The sequence below is a fragment of the Pongo abelii genome, chromosome 3 (genome assembly GCF_028885655.2).
Source record: "Pongo abelii isolate AG06213 chromosome 3, NHGRI_mPonAbe1-v2.0_pri, whole genome shotgun sequence".
NCBI lineage: Eukaryota > Metazoa > Chordata > Mammalia > Primates > Hominidae > Pongo > Pongo abelii.
Window position 1 is genome coordinate 45,960,056 of NC_071988.2, and position 13,809 is coordinate 45,973,864.

Here is a 13,809-nt window from a genome sequence, read left to right on the forward strand (position 1 = left end):
TTGTAGGGACATGGATGAAACTGGAAATCATCATTCTCAGTAAACTATCGCAAGGACAAAAAACCAAACACTGCATGTTCTCACTCATAGGTGGGAATTGAACAATGAGAACACATGGACACAGGAAGGTGAACATCACACTCTGGGGACTGTTGTGGGGTGGGGGAAGGGGGAGGGATAGCATTAGGAGATATACCTAATGCTAAATGACGAGTTAATGGGTGTAGCACACCAGCATGGCACATGTATACATATGTAACAAACCTGCACATTGTGCACATGTACCCTAAAACTTAAAGTATAATAATAATAAAAGAAAAAAAAAAGAAAAGTACCCCACTCAGGAAATCAGAGCACCCCTAAACTGAAGCCTGTAGTATAAAGTGGAGCTAGTGGGATACTGAGGTGGAAAATCAAAATGTTTCAGGAAGTGGATAGAGCGTGAGGACACCAAGGTGAGGGAAGAGAAGATCAGGTCCATTTGAGAAAGGAAATAAAGTTCACTAAACCTGTAAGACAGAGATGATCAGCATGTGCTCAGTTATTTAAGAAAACTCATTCTTAGAGTCAAGTTGCTAAAACTGCAGACTCAGTCCTTCCCTTACAATTCTTTCCAACAAGGTGATGTCTGACTTGCTTTCAAAGCCCCACTTGTAAGAAAAAGTACAAGCATATTTGAATGGACTATTTTTTGCTAGACAGAAACATCCATTCCAGAGTGCCAAGCAGATTTAATAGAAAACCTATATCTTAGTCTCAGTTTTTTAACTTCTGGAAAATTATCTTGCTTGCTTTCTCTTATAGTCAATAGCAGATAATCCGTATTTTGAAAACACTCATGGAGAAATTTGTAAGCCAATTTTAGAGCCAAATGAATTAAATTATAATGGTAAATGGAGGATGAGATGTTAGAACAGGAAGAATTTAGGATTGAGGGAATGAAGCTCAGATACCCTTTCAAGATGTTGGAGAATGACTGAAAAAGTTAAAAGTGATATGAAGAATGATTTTAAAAGTGACTGAGTAAAGTCAAGGCTTTCAATAAGAAACTCAATATTTTATAACACAGCAGAAACATTTTGTGGAGAGAGCAAAGGCAGAAAAACAAATGAGAGGAAATTGTAGCTAAAATAGCAAAAATCAAAGTACAAGTGAGAGTATCTGCTATATCATCAAGGTAAAAAGTGTAAGGAAAATGTCAGACAAGAAAAAGACAGAAAACATAGAATATTTCAGAGATGGGAAGGTGAAGAGTAGATTTAGACTTTAAAAATAGACAATAAGATGTCACAGAAAAAGAGAAATTATAAATAAAGGAAAGGTCCTTTCAGGAATAAAATTATATGTCATATAAAACAGAAGTAATGGGTAGCAATGGCAAGGAATTAATCAAAAGGTTAAAAATTGTTCAATAGCAGATACATCATCTCAAAAATTGAGCAGGTCAATTAAGGTAAAATTTGGCGTTTTTTGGAGGGTTTGGTATTTGATGGTTTTGTGATGAGGAAGCCTTTGAATTAGAAGTATATAGATAAAAGGTCAAACGTTAGAACAAGGAAACTGACTGATAATAATTAAAAGGGAGAGAGAAAAATTACTAGAATCTGGAGACCACTAACATGAACACTGATCACAACAGTTATGCAGGCATCTCTCTGAAAAGGTTGGAAAGCTTTGCAGAAGGCATGACACACAGGGCAAATGACATGCCAGAGAACCAAAAATAGCTGATTGTGAATTTCGGAGGCAATCTGAAACAGGCCAAAGTGGAGAGGTGAGAGAATTATTAACTAGTTTATTCAAAAATATGGCTTTGATAACTAAACATAAATAATTTTCTTTCCTTAAATCTGGATCCAAAATAGTGGATCTAGTATTGCCAGATAAGCTATTGAAATAAGTGAGGATGTTATGTATCAAAGTGACCTGCCTTCTAATAGTCAATGGGTGCGGGAAGAAATAAATTCATGTAAGACGGAGAGTGAGCCAAATCTATCCCATTTAGTTCATAGTCCTTTATTTTCATGTGTTCTCTGTAGATTGTCTCAAAAGAAATAAATAACAAATCTGAGAGAAGACAAATGAACATAATCAAAAAAAGAGATGCTATCATAGGTTAATAAACCCAGATACCTAACATCATTTTGACAATAGCATACAAGCCAAAAGATGAGAATATTTAAAATCTATAAAGAGGACTCCAGGAAAGCTGAAGCAAGAGGCAGCAAAACACAGGTCTATAAAATGAGAAACAGGCAGATCTGATCATATGGATGATATCAAAGTGCAGGCTGGGCCACTAGCAATGTTTGACTTGCTTTGGGAAGAAGATGCAAATGACATTAGTGCAACGAAAATGAGAGATCAGAAGATGAAAATAGACATAGGAGATTTGAAAATTATTAGGAAGCAGGGTATGTATAATTAAACATTGCTTAGTGCCAATTTATATTTGCACGTTACTGCTCTCCACAACTGCATGCAGCTCCCTCATTAATGAGTCATTTTAAAGTTCTCATGGAACAACAAGGCAAGAGCACTGAATAGGAGGCTCTGTAGTTCTCATGAAAAGATGGAATGGTCAATGTCCAAGTATTTTATCAGTTAATATTTTTGTCTTTCAAATGTATGAAGGCAGAAAGTGGCAAAGGCTGGCAGAGATATTGAGGCACTGTAGGAAAGCACCAACTTTGGAAATCACAGATCCCCTTTGAAAGCAGGCTGAAATCACCATCTGTAAGCCTAGACCAGCTCCTTACCCAACTGGAATCTCTGTTTTCTTCTCATGGATAAAAAGAGGATAGCATTAACATGCATATATATATTATATATATATGCATAATTATGTATGCATGCATAATATATATTACACACATATATATTCCATGTATATAAACACACATATATATGTGTGTGTACACATATATATATATATCCATCCTAAGGTTGTGGTGTATCATATACACACACTGGTGCTTAAATATTTTTGTAGATTTTAGGTTCAGTAGCATTTTAAATTGTAAATGCTCAGAAACAGGGAGGAAGACACATTGAAATAATAAAGCAAACTGAAGAATCTGAGGTTTAGGGCTTCAGAAATGTCTCTATGTAGCTATTAGATATTATTATCCACAGAATGTTTCACACACAAATAAACAAAAACAAAACAAAACAAAACAAAACAAAAAACTACCTCCCAAGTATAAGAGATTTGAGAAGAAGAGACAAAGGGACATAACAGAAAACATTTTAATCCACTTGGTTATGGAGGAGATGTGACATAGGATGGAACTTCCAGTTGCAATTATAGTGTTTATGGGACATTATCAAAAGAAAATTTTAAAAAGAGCAAACAAAGGTGGCAAATGCTCTCTGAGATAGCAGAAAGAGTGAAATATTAATTCATTCATTTATAAATTTAACACATATTTACTAAGCTAAGCATTGTGAGATAAAAGAATAAATAACTGGGAAAAGAAATCACACAAAACAAAAGGGAAAGGTATGACACATATTTGTTTGCATTATGTTAAGTTATAATATGCTTGATGATGATTAAGGCAAGATAAAAATCTATATAAAGAAAATCAGGGCATTACATGTCTGTTACAGCCTGCTGCAAGAATGGCTGATCCGATTTTCATACATTTGCGGGAAGGGTATACATGTTCTGACTCAACTTATAAGTTGAGGTTGTGGGAAAAATAAGGAAGGGAGACATTTCACTCAGGCCGGCCTCTGATTTGTCCTTCAACTGCTTTGTTCAACCACAGTTTGGAGCCCCGGGTGGAGGCGAGGAAGCAGAAATATGTGCGCTTAACAAAGAGCTAGTTATAAATCATACATAAATAAACTGTAAACTATTCACTTCATGGTAGATATAAAATATCTAAATCATGAAAATTATAAAGAATTATTCCTTATTACTGGCCACACAAGGACTAGGCTTTTTAATATCCATCTGTGCATATACAGCCAGCACCCAGCACAGTGCCCAACATAGTAATGGCGTTTAATATTTATACAACTTAACTATTTTTTAAGTATTTGCCTGTGTTTTAGTAAGCCTTTATTTACTTATGCCTTTCTGCCATAGTAAGTATGTTTCACAGACACTTCTAGACTAATAAATTCAATCCCAGAATGTGTTTATAAAGATATTTTTGCTGACACAGGGACACTAAAGTCATATTTTCTCAAATCTTTCTCTAATAGAAACAGTAAATGCAAGAAATAATTCTCAAAATTAAAGAAAGAAAAAATTGGATATAATAGTAACTTGTCGCCAAGGCACCATAGTTGACATAATCAAGTTACGTATGACTTGAAGGGTTTCTTCCCACCACAGTAAAATTCAATAAGAAAAAATAAAACAAGTATTACTGTATTTAAGAAATACTTACAATGTCAAGATGACATACAGGTTCTGTAGTTGTAATGTTGCTATCACTCAGGAAGTAGCTGAATAAATTAGAACTAGAGCACAATATTATCCATTTTTAAAAAATAACCCAACACAAAAGGTTGCCAAGATACTGTGCTTTTATCATCTCTAAAGCTTGTTCTCCTGGTTACTTTTGTTCTATGTACTCTACGTGATGATGTTTGTTGCTATAGTTAAATCTAATTTTCATTTTTAGTGCTGTCGCATGCTGGTGAGAGACACAAAAGTCTAACAACACTGGGTCTTCAGGCAAAATTCTTCTATCATGGTGAAACTTAAGCTTATTTCCCATAATAATTTTTAAAAAACTAAATGGCTTCAGAATTTCTTAGTTTGTGCCAGCCAAGTTTTTGCCAAATAAAAATATATTCTCATTTGTCTGGTGGTTGTGCTATGGAGGATGACAAAGATTCTCTCCTTGACCAACTTCATTCAGGCTCTTCTGAGTTCTTTTTCAACTGTGCCCCATACACGAACATGTCCTCAAGAGTCCAGTTTTAGCAAAAAATCCATTTAGCCAGAATCCCTCATCCTTGATAGCTGATCGTTGTAGATATCTAATTAGAGTCCTCATCCTCCACCATCCCCCACATGATGCCTGATCTGCCATCAGCAAGAATACTGTTAGGTACAAAATCTCCTCTCATACCTGATGTTTCCTCTTAGTAATTTTCCACCCACCAACCCCCTACGCTGATCCTTGGCTACAAATCCCCATTTTTTCTTGTTGTATCTGAAGTTAACCAAAATCTCTCTCCCCTACTACAAACTCCCGTTGCTGTAGCCCTTATACCTATTACAGTAGTCCTGAATAAAGTCTGCCTTACCAATCTTTCGTGTGTGATGAGTCATCTTTTTCGTTATTAGGGAGAATTCTCTTTCTACCCTTAGTATTATTTCTGCATCACATATAATACTGACTGCATTTTAAAATGTTACCTGGTAGGATTTAATACCTTCAGGATCTCATCTTCATACAGACTTCTTTAATCATGGGATTAACAATCCTGAAGATAACTCACTTTACATATTCAAGGAGTTTACAGCCTAAAAGGGGAATGAACCCAGACAAGTAAATGGCAATCGTTATCTGAGGGAAATGAAATTGTTAAGAAGGAAGAGAAATTTTTATTATTTATGTCACAATGGAATATATAGATACAGATAGATATAAAATTAAGATCAAATATGCTTTTCTGCCCTTTCAAAATCCTCTCTAATGAATTGCTTTTTATGTTCCAGGAAAATAACAAATAACACATGTTGAAAATTTACAGTTCAAAAACTGGCATATTCAAGGTCCTGGGTGCACTGGAGACAAACCTCTCAATCTTGGGGGAGTGGGTGTAACATTTCTCAAAAGAAGTAATGTCTCAGCTAAAAGCTGATTTAACATTACTCACTTCTTTGCTTCCTAATTACCCACAAGCTATTTGCTAATTCCTATCTCCATGCATTTCTTTATTCCATCATGCCATTAAAATATTCAGTCTTCGTTATTATAGTGTCCATTATCTCTTTCATGCCTCAGTTCACAAGACACATGTCCATCAGTATTTAATGAGACAGCTGGAAATGATCTTTTTGGAAACTTATTTTGAATAATCCCATCCTATTATTAAATATTGCAATTAGTTTGTTAAAAAATAACCACCTGCAAAAATTCAAGGTGAAAGAAAAGTCAGATTTGTATCAGTATTTGTGTGCCAAAAGTGATGCCACTGCCAATGAGCAGAATAAAGGGAGTCAATGCATGGAAAATTACTGAGACACATCCAGGGTAGGGTGACTGTGGCCTAACTAAGGTAACGAGATTCCTGTTGAAGGGAGGCCAGAATGGGGGGATTCTCGCTAAACAAACGTTAACAGGATTCTTGCTAAAATTGGATTCAGCAAGGGCTAACACCGTCAAGAAGAGTGCTCAGAGGAGCCTGACTAAAGTTTGGTCAAGGAGAAAGTTGGCACAAGAGTGATAGTAATAATAATACCTTTTTTAACAAACGAAGAAACTAAGGTTTACAGAGGTTAACTGATCTTCCAAAGATCACTCAGCTAGTGAGCAGGTATTCAAACTTTTGGATGTAACTCCCAAGCTCAAGCTGTTAACCATGTGCTTTCCTCCCTCTTTCTTAGAAGAAGCTGCGGTAGATCAGAGGTCCCCAACCTCCATGCCACAGACCTGCACCATCCATTGCTGGTTAGGAACCAGGCCACACAGCAGGAGGTGAGCAGCAGGCCAGTGAGCATGACTGCCTGAACTCCACCTCCTGCTCAATCAGTGGTGGGATTAGATTCTCACAGGAATGCAAACCCACCGATACCTAGTTTATTGAGAGTTTTTAGCATGAAGGGGTGTTGAATTTTATCGAAGGCCTTTTCTGCATCTATCCACAGCCAGTATCATACTGAATGGCAAAAGCTGGAAGCATTCCCCTTGAAAACCAGCACAAGACAAGGATGCCCTCTCTCGCCACTCCTATTCAACATAGTATTAGAAGTTCTGGCCAGGGCAGTCACGCAAGAGAAAGAAATAAAGGGCATTCAAATAGGAAGAGAGTATGTCAAATTGTCTCTGCTTGCCGATGGCATGATTGTATATTTAGAAAACCCCATCGTCTCAGTCCAAAATCTCCTTTAGCTGATAAGCAACTTCAGCAAAGTCTCAGGATACGAAATCAATGTGCAAAACTCACAAGCATTCCTATACACCAATAATAAACAACAGATGCTAGAGAGGATGTGGAGAAATAGGAACCCTTTTACACTGTTGGTGGGAGTGTAAATTAGTTCAACCATTGGGGAAAACATTGCGGTGATTCCCCAAGGATCTAGAACTAGAAATACCATTTGACCCAGCAATCCCATTACTGGGTATACATCCAAAGGATTATAAAGCACTCTACTGTAAAGACACATGCACACATATGTTTATTGCAGCGCTATTCACAATAGCAAAGACTTGGAACCTACCCAAATGCCCACCTATGATATAGTGGATAAAGAAAATGTGGCACATGGAATACTATGCAGCCATAAAAAGGATGAGTTCATGTCCTTTGCAGGGACATGGATGAAGCTGGAAACCATAATTCTCAGCAAACTAACATGAGAACAGAAAACCAAACACCGCATATTCTCACTCATAAGTGGGAGTTGAACAATGAGAACACATGGACACAGGGAAGGGAACATCACACACCAGGGCCTGCTGGAGGGTGGGCGGGCTCGGGGAGGGATAGCATTAGGAGGGATACCTAATGTAGATGACGGGTTGATGGGTGCAGCAAGCCACCATGGCACATGTATAGCTATGTAACAAACCTGCGCGTTCTGCACATGTACCCCAGAACTTAAAGTAAAAAAAAAAAGAAAGAATGCAAACCCTATTGTGAACTGCACATGTGAGGGATCTGGGTGAGCTCTCCTTATAAGAATCCGATGCCTGATGATCTGAGGTGGAACAGTTTCATCCTGAAACCATTCCTCCAGCCCCGCATCCCCGTCCATGGAAAAATTATCTCCCATGAAATCAGTCCTTGGTGTTAAAAAGCTTGAGAACCGTTGCTATAGATAATGGAGAGCTGCTTCTCAGAGTTGGTCTTCATCTAGAGATTACTTACTCAATGAAATTAAAGAATTCCTGAATTTGGTAGGAAGTGATTGCTGAGGTATGCTCTAATTTTAAGTGTTTATGGTTTTTTTATTCTACTATGATGATTATTTTGATTTTTAATTTGGGCTAGAAGAAACCTTAAAATAATCTAGCTTAACACCATAACTTTAAAGGTAACAAAACTGAGACTAAGAAAAATAAGGTGATTGTCCACAATAATACAGTAGGTTTATGACAAAGCAGAGACACTGACTCATGAGCCTGAGGTCACGTTTGTCTATTATTTTGTAATAAACTAATCCATATCCCATATACCTCATTGACTAGTTTTTCTTAAACATTATTTTTTATTCCTACACAGGAAACAGGTGGTTCGCTATTGCTTAACCTATCAAATACAAAGACTGTTTGCTTTGTAAGATCCTCTGAAGCCTTTTTTATTTGTTTATGTTTCTGTTTTTGGGTTTTTCTGTTTTGTTTTGTTTCGTTTTGTTTTGTTTTGTTTTAGACAAAGTCTCGCTCTTTTTCCCAGGCTGGAGTGCAGTGGCACAATCTTGCCTCACTGCAACCTCTGCCCCCCGGGTTCAAGCAATTCTCATGTCTCAGCCTCCTGAGTAGCTGGGATTACAAGCGCCCACCACCACGCCGGGCTAATTTTTGTAGTTTTTAGTAGAGATGGGATTTCACCATGTTGGCCACGCTTGTTTCAAACCCCTGACCTCAGGTGATCCACCCAGCTGGGCATCCCAAAGTGCTGGGAATACGGGCGTGAGGCACCGCACCCGGTCGGAAGCCTGGTTTTTGACTGTCCTCAGCATGGATGAATTTTGTTTTGTGTTGGGGAAAATAGTTATCTGATTCAAAGTTTTTTGCCACTAGGTTATTGACCCCTTAATTAGTCCAGGTTATGTGCATTTTAACACATAGATGACATACTAGTCCAAATTAACCTGGAAATAGAGTTTCAGTTAGTATGATCTTACTCTTAGGAGAAAGAGCTATTTTTGGATAGACTTCTTTTACCTTGCAGAAGTGAAATGGTTCATCTTTCTACAGACTCCCTATTTATTGATCTAAAATCTGAGATAACCACATGCACCACGTTTTCTCTTCATAGTTAGCCCTGGACATGGTAAGGTAATTCCAGCTTAATTCACCATTTTAATAGGATACTGCCAGAGTTTCCTATGCCATCTCTTGGGAGGGAGCCAGAATCTGGACCACTGCACTGTCAGCAAACCTCCACACAAGTCACTGAGCAATATCTGCTCATGGATGCTCACTTTTTACATACTGTTAATCATGAAACCTAAACATCTAAGCTCAAGTAAACAAATTATATGGGACCTTTTTTTCCAAAGTGAAGAATGGTAGTACTTGAAGCTAAATTTCATTTAGCTAATCTTATGGAGGAAAAATAGAGAAAATGGCAATGAATCTAATTTTTCTGGATAGTGTAGTGAGTAAAGAATTTATTTTGTTTTCACCAAATCCCTAACATCTGCTGGTAATTTCACAGTACTGGACTTAAGTAAATAACAATAATTTGTAAAGTGCCTACTTGAAAAATGGAGGCTGAAATGTTATTTTTAATTATAGCTTAGATTATTGCTAATAACTTAAGCAGGAGAAAGAATAATACCAAAGAAAAGCTTTTACAATATTGTGACAAAAGATTACAAGTTGGGCTTTGTTAAAATATGTGACTCATAGGAACATGGGACAAATTACGCCTTTCCAGCCCTAGTGATGTTCAATTTCAAAGCTAAAAGTAATACTCTACGTCATGGATGGCATGATGAAAGGGATACACAGAGCTTCATTACTGCCTCAAGGAAGTTGTTCTCAAAAGTAATGGGAGAAATAATTCTGAAGAATTCTCTATAAGTGAATTATCTATATTTCTGGGTTAAATCTACATTTCTGGGTTAAATACAGTAACTGGACTTTGTCCAAAGTAAAGAGAAGCCAGTAAGTCAGTCCAGAGTGGAAGTGCATCTTTTAGAGAGTTAGATTTCTCCAATTCCTATACAATGTTTTCTTCAGGATTAACTAGAAAAAGCTAGAGGAGTTTGTGAAATGCTATGTACGTATATCTTCTGCTAATTTCAATTGAATGAGGTGCTTGATAGAAGATTAGTTAGCAAAGTAACTCTGAGTTCCAGCTCTGTCACATTCTAACAGAGCACCTTTGGCAAACTTAAGCTCTTCCACCAACCCCAGATTTTTCTCATCTGCAAAGAAAAAAAAAATTTGCAATATTGTATTTTACACAATTTGCTATAAGAATCATGTCAAATGATATAGTAGAGGTAAATCATAAATTATGAAGAATTATGCTCAATAAATTACTACATAAAAAAGATATGTTTCTTTTATTATGAAATTTCTAGTATTTGAAATGGGAGGTACTAGAACAGATACAAGCATTTAGTTAGAGTTTGATTAAAAACCCGCTAGTCCCCTCAATTTGCTTGTTTTAATGGCCTCACTGAATTTTCCTAGTTTCAAATTCAACAGCAATTATTTTCATCCTAAAATAGTGAGTTAGGGTGGTAATTCTGAATCCTAACTCATGGATTTGACTCCCAATTCTTCCACTTACTGGTAATCTATGTTAATTTTTACTTTTAACTGCCTTGGGTTTTTTCTAAGTCGGGGATAATAATAAAGATACTTAACCAATAAGGTTATTTACATGATTAAAATGACTAAATATATGTCAAGTGCTCCATTCAATGCTTCACACATAGTAAGGACTCAATATATGTTGGCTATTTTTAATATTTTCACACAGACCCACAGAGTCAAATAAAGTGGAGACACTATCCACTTAACTATTCCTTCCACCTGTGTCCCTAAGTGCGTTCATTCTTGGTAGACAAAAGATTTTACTTCTTTCACACTTATCCTTTTCCATCTTTTCTTCAGTATCTTTGATTTCCAATGCTTACGGTATGCCATGTTTAAACTTCAAGAGCCTTCTCAATTCTCTTCATCACTAAATGACACTTTAAACAAAAAATAAGAATTGTCGTATCCAAAGAACTCCTTATACTCTCTATTCTTGTTCTGTCTCATGCTTCAGACAATCCTAAGGAAACCATATTTTGTAAAAAATAAATCTGACATTATATATGTCTAGTATATATGCATATCTAACTTCTTTGATCCTATAACTTCTCTGGCTCCCTCTGACCCCTGGCTGTTGCTTCTCATTTAAGCTTCTTTACTTTTGCTCCAGTTTTTTTCTTAGAAGACTCACCTATTTTCTTGGCGTTAGTGAACCCTTGTGTAGATGACTCACAGATTTTCACCATGGAGCCTGATCTCTGATCCTGGCAGTAGAGCTCTCCAATTTTCCACTGGATGGTTCATTTCAAATATAAAAAGGAAACGTATCCACTCCAAGTACGCAACATTTTTACTTAAAATTAGTCCTTCTAATTTACCTACCTCTATTCATGGTGTTTCCATTTTCCCAGCCCCTTAGATATGACTATAAAGTCATCTTTGACTCATTCCTTTTCTTTATTCTCTATATTCTATTCATGGCCAGGAACTCCATAGTTCTGCTTGAAATAATTACTTTGTTCTTTACCTCCTTTCTGTCTCCACTGACAACATTTAAATATGGGTCTTATTATTTCACCCGTAATTGAGCTACTGTTAACAGCTCTTTGGCTTTTCCAGAATTCCTGTTGCTTTCTCACCCAATCATTCTTTCTGGCTTATAACAGCCAAATTAATTATTATTACATGTATTTTCATTTTGTGAGCCCCTGCCTAAAAGTCTGAATGTTCGTAAATGTTACAGTGTGAAGTATAAACCCCCTTGCCTAGTTTTCAGATTTCTCATTGCCTAAAAATGACACGCACAAATGTTCACGCCTCACTTCTTTGTAACACTTCTGTTCTATTCAGCCTTACTTCTCCATTGCTCCTTAAAAATGTCTTGTGTTTTTCCTTTACGCATGCCTGCCTGCTATATTAGGATGGTCTTCCCTTCCACCAAGGCAAAGGCTACCACCCTGTATCAGCCACCTTGTTAATTTAAGGTACAATAATAAACAATCCGTGGTTCTTAGTGGTCCACAACAAAAAATGTTTACTTCTAACTCATGCTGTGGTAATCTCAACTCTCTGTGGATCTCTCTACATAACTGCCATTCTAGTACCCAGATTGATAGAATAGTTTCCTTTGGGACATTGACATTCTTGTTTTTTGGGTGTGTCAGGGAGGAGAGCACTTTGGTAGGGGCTGTTAAAGCTTTTGCTCAGAATTAGCACGTTTCACTTCTCTTTACATTTCAATAGACAAGACAAATCACATGGTGAAACCTAGTATTAGTAGGAAGGGGATGTATCTTTTCCTCAGTGGAGAGACACAGCAAATCCGACAGCTAAACCTTATGTTGAAGGAACTGGAATATACAATACTTCCATAAAGAAAAACAGCTAATATTTTGAAACTTATTAGTCTACTACAGTCTATTCTCTTTGTCACAAATAAGGACTTTCCTTCCTTCTGCTCACAAAATATACTCACTCCATCTCCAAGAGAGAAAATGCCCAAGTTCAAAGTCTCTGTGCATATAGTATTCTGTATTGACATCATATCAGGATATGACTGCTCTTGATTTACACATTTGTTAATTAAAAAGTTAATGTTAATTGTATGCCCATGACATCCCCAATAGACAACTGTAGTACAGAAATGGGATAGTATCAATAAATATTCACATTTGGAAAGGAGAAGAATAGGCCATGTACAGCAGTTATGGGTCGATAGAAATTCTTACACTTTCCTGGGGAAGTGATGAGGCATGCCACCCAGGCAAGAGGAGTGTTTAATTAAGGAACACTCCTCTTGCCTAGGTAGCATGCCTCCTTCAAACTAGTTACTTAGTCTACTTTTTTCCATCATCTTCTCTGTGGCTTAATGATATTCCTCTTTTATGAATTTATGGAGCACTAATAGGTGTTATCAAATTGCATACATTTTAATTTAGACATTCTGATAATATTTTATGTACATTAATATTATTTCTCCAAACAACTTGTACATTTGTCAGAAGAACTAATCTTGTCTGAACCTGTGTAAGGATAAGCTAGTTCCCCATATAGGGTTTCAGTAACAACTTTATAAGGATATTGTATGTAATTAAGTGTTAACAGTGGAGGGTGTCCAGGTTCTTGGCATCTTGAACAAAGAATTGGACAAAACGCACAAACAAAGCAAGGAAGGAATGAAGGGATTTATTGAAAATGAAAGTACATTCCACAGTGTAGGAGCGGGCCCAAGTATAGGGGCTCAAGGGCCCTGCTACAGAATTCTTGGGAGTTTAAATACCCTTTACTCGGGGTACACCCTATGTAAATGAAAAGGATGAAGTAAAGTTCCAAAGTCATTTACTCAGTGTATGCCCTATGAAAAGGATATTTCTTGTCATAGCTGAAGTGTGAATCAGCCTTCTGTTCCTGGCCTCCAGACCCTATTTTCCTGCCTCAAAATGGTACCAAGTTACTCTGTTAGGTTGAAGTTCACAGTTTCTTCAGCATAGCCATGGCTGTCTTGATATTACCCTTGATTTCATGCATCTTTTAAAGTAAACAGTTTGTTTATTAGGCTTAGGTTTTGTTTACATTTTTATTACCGAAATATTATTTGCACAGAGCAGTCCTTGGAGCATTTAGTAAAACACCAGCGCACAGTCGTCCTAATGCGTGCCTTACTCTCAGCTTATAAGGT

The 13,809-nt window shown here is 36.8% G+C and overlaps 1 protein-coding gene and 1 pseudogene across 1 annotated transcript in view; one reads left to right on the plus strand and one right to left on the minus strand.

Moving 5' to 3' along the window:
- Positions 1 to 4,567, minus strand: part of GABRA2 (gamma-aminobutyric acid type A receptor subunit alpha2) — a gene marked incomplete at its 5' end in the record, with an annotated part of 240,795 nt that extends 236,228 nt beyond the window's left edge. Inside the window, 1 exon segment of the mRNA NM_001133357.1 lies at positions 4,404 to 4,567.
- The window catches only part of LOC129059153 (uncharacterized), a 53,331-nt pseudogene that overhangs the window by 4,516 nt on the left and 35,006 nt on the right, over positions 1 to 13,809 (plus strand).